Source organism: Gadus macrocephalus, chromosome 9 (assembly GCF_031168955.1).
Source record: "Gadus macrocephalus chromosome 9, ASM3116895v1".
Classification (NCBI taxonomy): Eukaryota; Metazoa; Chordata; class Actinopteri; order Gadiformes; family Gadidae; genus Gadus; species Gadus macrocephalus.
In genome coordinates, this window is record NC_082390.1 from 12,046,630 (window position 1) to 12,056,629 (window position 10,000).

Genomic DNA, 10,000 nt, shown 5'->3' on the forward strand with positions numbered 1-10,000 from the left:
CACACATATGGCTGCACCTAATATTTTCTACACATAAACACAAATATATACAGCCTGATAACCGTCTCGGTTAAATGTTAATTTTGTATTAATTGGAAGTATAAAAGGCGTATGAGAAAATGGGACCGGTTTGGAGAGAACGAAACCTAATTTCTACGTATCTCCTTCAGCCATTCTATTCTGTAAAAATGCACTTATGTTGATGATTAAAAAAAAACTGCCATTCATTGAATGCACCTTCTATTCAGTAGGATTATAAAACCCCTGTTCACACATGCAGCCTTGTCAGGTGATAGTTTGAGGAACAAACTCTGCTCACCTGCTGAAATGCTTCTTGATATAGTGCTCGATATATATCCCACACTGATTGCTTTCTTTGTCATGTTACAATGGAACGATGAACTGAAGATCATACCAGAAGCAGTAAAGATCACAAAGCAGAAAATATGATCTTTGGTAATGATTCAGGTAATGATTTATAATAAGTGGTTTGTGTGGAATTGTAATGACAACATATTCTTGCCAAAACCAGGGTTTTTTGATTGTTAACCGCTGTAATTAAGGAGTGCAGTCCATCCTTAGAGAAATTCGGTTATTTTATTATCCATTGGCAGAGAGGGTCTCTGGTTAAGTTTTGGACTTTACTTGAAATGATCTTTTTGCAATTGTTTAGACAATTTCCAATGCAATATCCTGGAATGCTACTACTGGGTGTGCCTAAACTCTGATGTGTGTGCATGAGTGAAGGTTGGGGCACATAAGAAGTAGAAATGGGGTGAGATCTTTGGGGTGGCAAGAGGACTTGCTGGGTACTTGACTGCTCATTTGTTCTCAGATGAGATGTGTGTGCGTGTGTGTGTGTGTGTGAGTGTGTGTGTGTGTGAGTGGGTGTTTGTGTGTCCGTGTGCGTGCCTGCGTGCCTGCGTTGGAAGGATGCCTTGCAATGGCTATTTGAAAATGTTTAGATGAAGGACTAGATTTATTTGTTTAATTTCCTGTGGTGTAAATTGTGTTCTAATTAAACATTTAATCTTCCGCTCTGGGATACAGAGAATCAAACCAGTCCAATTCATATCTTATTTAAACGTTCAATCTATCTTTTTTTTAACACTTGGTCCGGGTGGTTCTTGAAGGAAGACATTTTTGTAAGTTATTTTGTTTCTCATGCACTTATACATAAGAACAAGTTTGTTCTCTAACAATATACTGGCTTCTGAAGAGTCCGACAATCTAATCTTCATCTGTACAGAACGTTACTTTACATTATTGGCCATTTATTTTATCTGAATCGCATGAAAATTTGTCTGAGATCTAAATCCGATTTAGTTTTGTGCATTTTTTTTTTTTTATATTTACAGTTTTATTCATATATATATACAGTATATGTATTTTTTTTAAATAACCATACATGATAACCATTGTTATAGGGTTGTTCAGATGTCCAGACACAGTTTTTCATCTGTGAACCAAGATATGTCCATTGGACAATCTCAGTGAGAGATCAGCCTTCTCAATCAAACCGTACAGTTTGTCACTCACCACACAGGGTGAACACGTTCTCCTCACCCATGAACTTCATTACAACTGACACAAGAAGAACACAATGAAACCCCAACACTTTAAACCCACCGAGGAGATGACACGTTCAACATGTTGGGAGCCATGTATGATTATCAAAAGACACAGCCGTGAGGGTTGAGTGTTAGACCTACATCTTTAATAACACTTCTTATTAAAGCTGTGGCATGACAGGATAATTACGCACATCAGTAAACTCAAAACTTGTTAGGGATACCAGGTAGTCTTCTCCTTTATCTTTGGAAAATACAATGCTGTGTGTGTGTGTGTGTGTGTGTGTGTGTGTGTGTGTGTGTGTGTGTGTGTGTGTGTGTGTGTGTGTGTGTGTGTGTGTGTGTGTGTGTGTGTGTGTGTGTATGTGTGTGTGTGTGTGAGTGTGCGTGTGTGTGTGAGTGTCCTGTGCATGTTGCTTAGTTACAGGAACCTCTTTGTAAAAGGATGTTTTTGGGAGTGAAATAGTATATATAAATACACAATAATTAATTGCAATGAAATGTGAACATTTGGACCAGTATCCTTATCCGACTGCACCGGATGAGGACACCGGACAGACTGCACCTGTCATAAACGACGTGTTTGTGTGTTTGGTTATTGGCTTCCATTTAGACCCCTAGTGATGACATCATGGTCAAAGTTGGATCACAATCCATACACCTAAGGTTTATAGTCAGGCTCTGAGTTCAGTCATTGAAAACTCCCCTTTGTGTTCCGTCAATCAATGCATTATCAGTCAATTGTATGTTTAATCTGAGTTGGGTAATGCCCTTTTAAATGTTTCTCAAGTGTCAAGTGTGAATGTTTATATGTGTGATTACAAAATTGCTGTGCTTCTAACAAAGGAGGCGGTTTCACTGCAGGCTCAATCAGAGCACGCCACTCACTTTGCTGATGCTCTGCCAGAAGACAATGTTCGTATTTCCACTGGTAGGTTTATTGTCAATCTCCTAAGAGTAAATCTGTGATTTTGCAAAATATTGGAAAAGAGGGAATGTATTATTTCCTTTAAACTGTGCAATATTTTCAACTTACTTCTAAGAACACATTGAGGATTCTTCGTCCACTGATATGATGGCCCTCTTTTCACTGTGTAATTATTGTCCTTTCCTATAATTGCCTGTAATTACCGGTTAGCTGTCAGCGTTAAGAGACTGTCTCTCTGTGACACGATGCCACTACTCCAATCATAAAGACATTGGCCGCCGCTAGAAAGAAGGTGGATGGATATAAGTGGAGAGGAGATTGTGTTGGGAGTAGAGGAACAGTGCAGAGAAAGAGCTTGAGTTCAAGTATTGACACATGTTTCTGTCAAAGAAAGAACCTCATTACTCACAGGGTCAATTGGTTTGCTAGTTTTGCTCGCAAACCAATTTACCTGCCCATCTTCTCAAACTGCCCATCTTGCCTTCTCCCCTCTACCAGGGTGTTGAGCAGAGGCAATTTTGTTTTTCACAAATTATATCCCCTATTATTGTGTGTGGAGAACATGAACTCACACAACTCAAAGAAGCCAACTAATTGTCAGGGCATTCTGATGTTGTATTATAGGAATATTGGTGATTGAAAGTCATGTTAGCGTTCTCACTTCATGTCCCATGTTCCCATGTTCCCATGTGTAAGTCCACCTTGATCCAGAGTCTGGAAAATAAGAAGACTTAGTGAGTGAGGTTAGACTTGTATGAAGCAAATCTGTCTGTTTGTCACTGATCATCATTGTATGACCATTTTAATAATATACTTACTTTTTTGCAGTGTAGTTATTGGCAAATGCCAAATGCCAACTAATGTGTGAGAGACCTCACACGGGGACACATGTCCTCAAGGCCTCATTGAGGTGGCTGAAGTGCTTGTGGTGAAGTAAAACAGGTGCTGCATATGGGATAGAGAGCGGATGTAATGGAGCCAATTTACCTTAGTTGTTTCAGTAACAGTAACAGTATTAAGAAGTGTAACGATACAAAGCCCAGAATAATAGCGTTCTTATCAAATGCTTAGCCTAAACTTGAAGTTTAGCCTTCTAATATTAAAGCCAAGTCAGGATAGAAATTCTCTTGTTTATAATCTGCCTATCTGAAATATAGAGCTAGATAGTCACACTGATGTATGATCTGCTAATATTTCCCTATTGTGTTTGTTCACCCTAATATGTGCTATCTTTATCAGACCTTTATTTGATTTTTTTTCTTTCAGATCATAAGTAGTGATGTAAATGATGCAAATGAGCATGACCTGTAATGAAGAGAGCAAGGCCCAGGTCTCCATCCTGTGTTATTGAGATGAGCTTGGGGAGTCCCCAGTGAGGTGTTTCTGTTAATAGGCCAGGCTGCTAGCTGCAAACACTAAGAGGTTAACATTAGCTCCCGTCCTCTCTGAATGTGTGCCTCAGTCTGTCTCTCTCCTCTCTCTCACTCACTTCCAGACACACGTTCAAAGTGTGTTTCGGGGGGTGTAACATAACCGTGAACAGGCAGGAAATGAATGGGGGGAAACCCTAACACTAACAACCACCCGCTATATTTTTGCTCCATTATTTTATCACTTTCTACATTTAACTTTTTCTTTTATGATTAAGGATTAACGATTAAGAGAGCAGCTGGAACTGCTAATGAGGGTCTCATTGCCAATGTTTTTGATCAAACTTCCATTTTAATCACAGAAATGTGTGTATCTGTTAACTATATCCTGTCCCCCATTATGCTATTGTGAACATATCCATATTCAACATGGAATTTGTGTACAGGAGTTTTCCTTGTTTTTGTAATCTATATATCTATAATCTAATATAATATTGTTCCACTCCAATTATCCCAAAATCAACAGAGCAACCATGGGATAATTCATCTCAATGGTTTATATTATACTTTAGTTTATTGGAGAAAAGAGTTTCTGTTTATTTAAAACTTATTTTCCTTTTGATACATCTGAGCGGCTTTGATAAACACTGCAGAAAATTTACTTATTATTTCTGATGCACCCATGTTACTTCCTTGATGTATCTCTGGATTAAATGGTTGAGTTTTGTAGGCAGCTAGAAATTGACACTATGAGAATATATTTCTCTCTCTCTCTCTCTCTCTCTCTCTCTCTCTCTCTCTCTCTCTCTCTCTCTCTCTCTCTCTCTCTCTCTCTCTCTCTCTCTCTCTCTGTCTCTGTGAATATGTCTGTGTTTCTCTCTTTTTCTCTTTCCCTAGTTCTCTCTCTAGCTTTCTTTCTCTCTCTGTGTCTCTGTGTTTGTCTCTCTCTCTCACTCTACTTCAAACTTAACTTTGTGAAAAAAGAAGAAAATGGTAAAGGTAGACAGAGATAGAGAGGGCAGGCACCTTGAAGCAGCAAAAGGCTCTTTATCATATCAGCTTTCCATCTGCAGATTATCATTTTATTCTTTCTGTAGGATCTATAAAAATGACAATGGTCGACAATGTGTCTCCTCCAACTGTTGGAGGAGACACAGTTAGAGATAACAAATAGAAAGTAACAAGCAAAGTACCCTTTAAAAATACCCTACTATAAGGTGAATTTATCCTGTCTCGATTAAAAAATATGAAAGAATAATCAGGCAGCATAAAGCTGTAGCCAAACTAAACATACAGCCCTTTTTAATTCCAAATATTCCTTGTCCTTTTAAAAAATATATCTCTGAGAGTCGGTTTAGATCAACACACCATTGTTTATCCTTGTAGGCTATGAATGAATAAAGTGCTGGCATAATACAGAGCTAGATCTAAAAATAGGAGACACAATGTAAAAAAGTGATTTAATTAATTTACGCCGAATTAGGCTACTTAATTAAATAATTTCACACGTGCTGTCCTCTTGGGTGGCCCTGCAGCACCTCTAAGGGTAAGCCAGGCTGCACCTAGTGGTAGCAGGCCGACACGGAAGGCTCAATTAAAAATGGTTAAAAGTATATTTATTCAATATTAGCCTACTATTTATTGTGGAACTTTAAATGGTAACCGAACCATAGAAGTGCGCCTTCAGCTCACCATATCATTTAATCATGTAGGCTGAAGACATTTGCGGAAATACATTTTTTTTCATTGTCAATTGAACAGAAATGTGTATTATAAAGCGGAAATCAGACTAATAAGTGAGAAACGACAAAACCAGCATATTCCAGCTGCTGGCGACCCCAAACAAAAACGATGTGATCGGGTCCTGAAAGATAAGGTGTAGAAGTTATGCATGCTTAGATGAGTTAGACGTAAAATAATATTCCCAAATATTTCAAATGGATGCACGTTTGACAAAGAAATAATAATAAAAATAATTCTAATAATAGTTTATTATTTATACGGGGTGTTTGGTCATAAATGAGATTATGTTATTTCGGAAACATTGGGAATTAATCTCTTTTTTCGTGGGTTTTTGCATCCAAGTGCAACAGTGGTCTCTTGACTGCTTCCTCTGCCATGAGCTTAGCAGCTAACGAAGCACACTTTCTGATAAGTCAGACAGGCGTAAGGATTTCCCGCGTTTCCGTGGCACGACACAGTCAGGGACCACTAGCGCATAACACAGAGTCAAGTGGCGGTACTGCGAAGGAGCACAGGCCAATTTGTTGCCCCCAGAATACTAAATATATGCTTTCTTTAGAGTAGTGCACCGCCAAAAGAAAACATATGTGTTCCCGGGTAAGCTTCTAAAATACATTAACAACAGGAAAAGCACGATTTTAAAGGGACCGGGTTTTGAAAGTCTGAAATTAAATGAGTGTTGTGCAGATACATTAAGTGGCAGCACCCCCATGCGGGGAAAACGTATAACTACAATTTCACTGCAATGAACATGATGCAATGCGCCTCTGCTAAAGTAGCTGGATAGCAGAATAACTTTTGAAAACAGAAAAATAAATAATGAATTCGTTGTAGATCTACATTTATACTGCCACAACTTAACATACTGACTACCGATTTAATTACTTTGATCAAGTTATTGTAATTTATTTTTTGATGGTCGAAAACCATCTTAGAACGTTTTATCAAGGTTCCTGTGCATAATCTTATTTAATGTTGACCTTTAAAATATGCACTCAATTAGATAAATAGATGTAAAGGCAGTAGAGTCCATATAATAATAACTTTGCTGTTTTACTGTTAATATGGTTCGAGTTATATCGACATATATCCCTGGGTATTTGTCTGGGGGATTCAATGTCTCGTAAAGCAGCATAAGGAGCATTAGCTGTTCAACTCATAATTATTTAACCTAATGAGGGTTGAATGAGTAAAGGGATTGATTATTTTCAAGTAATGTGTTCATGTTTGTAGGCCTACCAAGTTTCTATCCATAACAAACAATCTATCTAAAACTTTATTTATTAGCATTTTGAATTCATTCTTTCTTCAGAGAATGAGAAGAATGGTACACAACCTTAATGAATTAGACGTTAACGATCCTGGTGCTCACACCAAAAGTGGACCTTCTATACCATGTAAACAGAAGTTGCAACATTTAAAATTTCTTTTTTTGTTTTGACTTGGAATTATATGTTGACTGCAAATGTTAGCTCACAAGTGAACTGCACTTTAACAACAAAACTGCTTTACAATTACCAATCCTTCAATGGCGTATGTTTGTTCGTGTTCTGAATATTTTCTTGAATATTATTATAAGGGGTATACTTATACAATGACACATGAAGCCGAACATTAAATGTACACATTTTATTTAAACTTTAAGAAAGCAGACTTGTTTGTATGATTTTACTATTCACGCAGACAAAAGTATTCCCCTATCCTTACAAACGTCAGAATACAACATTTTATTTTAAAGCTTTTACATTGAATTGGATTAAGGCGGTAAAAAGTGCATGGTTGCCGTGGTGGTTGCCTGGCACGAGGAAAGTGCTGAATCCTCATAACCGGGGCAGGAAGTGCGTAACGCTCATGGTCGGAGTCACACGGTCGCCTCTCTTGGTCCTGCCCGTCCGGCTGAGGCCGATGTACATCCCGGGGTGGGCTGCAGACTCATAGGCGTTGTAGTGGTTGGCCAGGAGCTGCTCTCTGAAATCACACTCTGGACCGTAGTGGACCTATAGAACACACAGAGTAACATCACACTCTGGACCGTAGTGGACCTACAGAACATACAGAGTAACATCACACTCTGGACTGTAGGGAACCAACAGAACATACAGAGTAACATCACACTCTGGACTGTAGGGAACCAACAGAACACACAGAGTAACATCACACTCTGGACCGTAGTGGACCTACAGAACACACAGAGTAACATCACACTCTGGACCGTAGTGGACCTACAGAACATACAGAGTAACATCACACTCTGGACCGTAGTGGACCTATAGAACACACAGAGTAACATCACACTCTGGACCGTAGTGGACCTATAGAACACACAGAGTAACATCACACTCTGGACCGTAGTGGACCTACAGAACACACAGAGTAACATCACACTCTGGACCGTAGTGGACCTACAGAACACACAGAGTAACATCACACTCTGGACCGTAGTGGACCTACAGAACACACAGAGTAACATCACACTCTGGACCGTAGTGGACCTACAGAACACACAGAGTAACATCACACTCTGGACCTTACAGAACCACCAGAACATACAGAGTAACATCACACTCTGGACTGTAACTACAGAACCATCAGAACATTCAGAGTAACATCACAAACTGTGATGTCTGTCTGTTTGAAGAATATATTGAGGAAGGTCCTTACTGAGCTGTAGAGATGTCCACTGCTGTTCATAGCGATGAAGAGTCCACTCCTCACACCAAAAAGCGTCACCACACCTCTCTCCACAGGGGACATTTCCAACAGACCTGGGGGAGAGCAGAGTCACAAACTAAATCGTGTCTGGCCCATACATGTACGATACATGTCATGAAAACACATGTTTAAATATTCTGAATACCTGAACCTTCAAGGTTCATAGATCTCGAGGCGATAAATTTCATTCTTTCTTTTGTTCAGCATGTATAATTGTGTACAACCTTTATAGAGTCCATTTAAAAAGTCTTTAAATCATGCATTGTGATTGATAGAGCATTAAGTACAGAGTGAAATCTACAAATCTGATCACCTTAACACCAACAAAAAATGTTCTCTCTAAAGTTGAGACCGTATAGAAATAATTTGTGTCATGATTGCAACTGCGGGATTCAGATCAGTGCTGCTATGTGACTGGTACCCAAGCAGTGGCTTATAAAATACTTTCTGAAACGATCAGGTGAAGAAGAAGAAATGTGCTGAGGAGGCACATTTCTTCGTCTGTAAGACGCTTGTAAAATGGTGATAGCAAACAGGTTTAGTTAAACTACATTAAATAAGTTGTGGTACTTTTGAAAGAATGCAATATTGAAATTAATTTGACTAGGAAGTCCCTGCTAAATGCTATGGCTCCAAATACTTTCAAACTTTAATACTTTCAGAGTTAAACATATCCAGTACATACAGTTGTTGGCCTACATTTCAAAACACCAATTACACAAATTCAACCAAAATTATGAATTATTAAACGCATTGGCTATACATGGCTAGAAAAACAAAAGTTGCAAAGAAAGCGGCTTACTGTATCTGTCTACTCTGTGAACTCCAGTAATCTTTCCGTCTGGCAGGACCACGATATGAAAGCCGATACCAACTTGGCAGAACAGCCTCCTGTGTCTCTTAATTCCCATGAGGTGTTCTCCATCCTTAGCCAACCGATCACCTTGGTCCCACTGACATCCCCATGTCCAAGCCTGAGAGCCGTTGCACGGTGGGGTATCAGGTTGTCCCAGTCTGCTCTCCACTGTGACGTTGGAGGTCGTTCTGACCAATGGGAAAGCGGCAGAAGACCAACATTGGACCAGGAGTCCACAGATGAGCAAAGGAAGCAGGGACATTTGGATAGACTTCCACCACAAACCAATCTCTTTGTTAAAAAAACAAACACACTTTTAAATAGATCCTTAACGTCTTCTTTGTCCTCTTTGAAATAAAATTTGATTTATATATACAGGTATATGGTTGTAGAATAGTATGGCTATGACTGCAAATATTATTAGAGCAATACTCTATTTATTTCTAGTGAGACAAAATCCTGAAAATGCGCGAGAAATATCCAGCAATTGTTCTCTTATTTTGAAACAAGCTATAGGCATGTGGTTATCATGCCTATATATGCACTGTGTTAAAGTATGACATCACAGACTACCTGCTGTTGAGGCCCCCAAGTTAGTGGTCCGGTGACGTACTCTTCCCACGATGACGACCTCCCCGCCGCAGCGTGATGTCCTGGTGATGCGCACTGCTGTCACCGGCGTACGGAGTTCAAATCAATTGCACATGCACCTCCAGCCTTTGTGGCATCTGCATCCGAAAGGCAGCCTACTTTAGAATACAAAAAATAATTAATGAATTATTTTAAAGTTTTCTCAAGTTTTCTCAAAAAAAAAAAATGG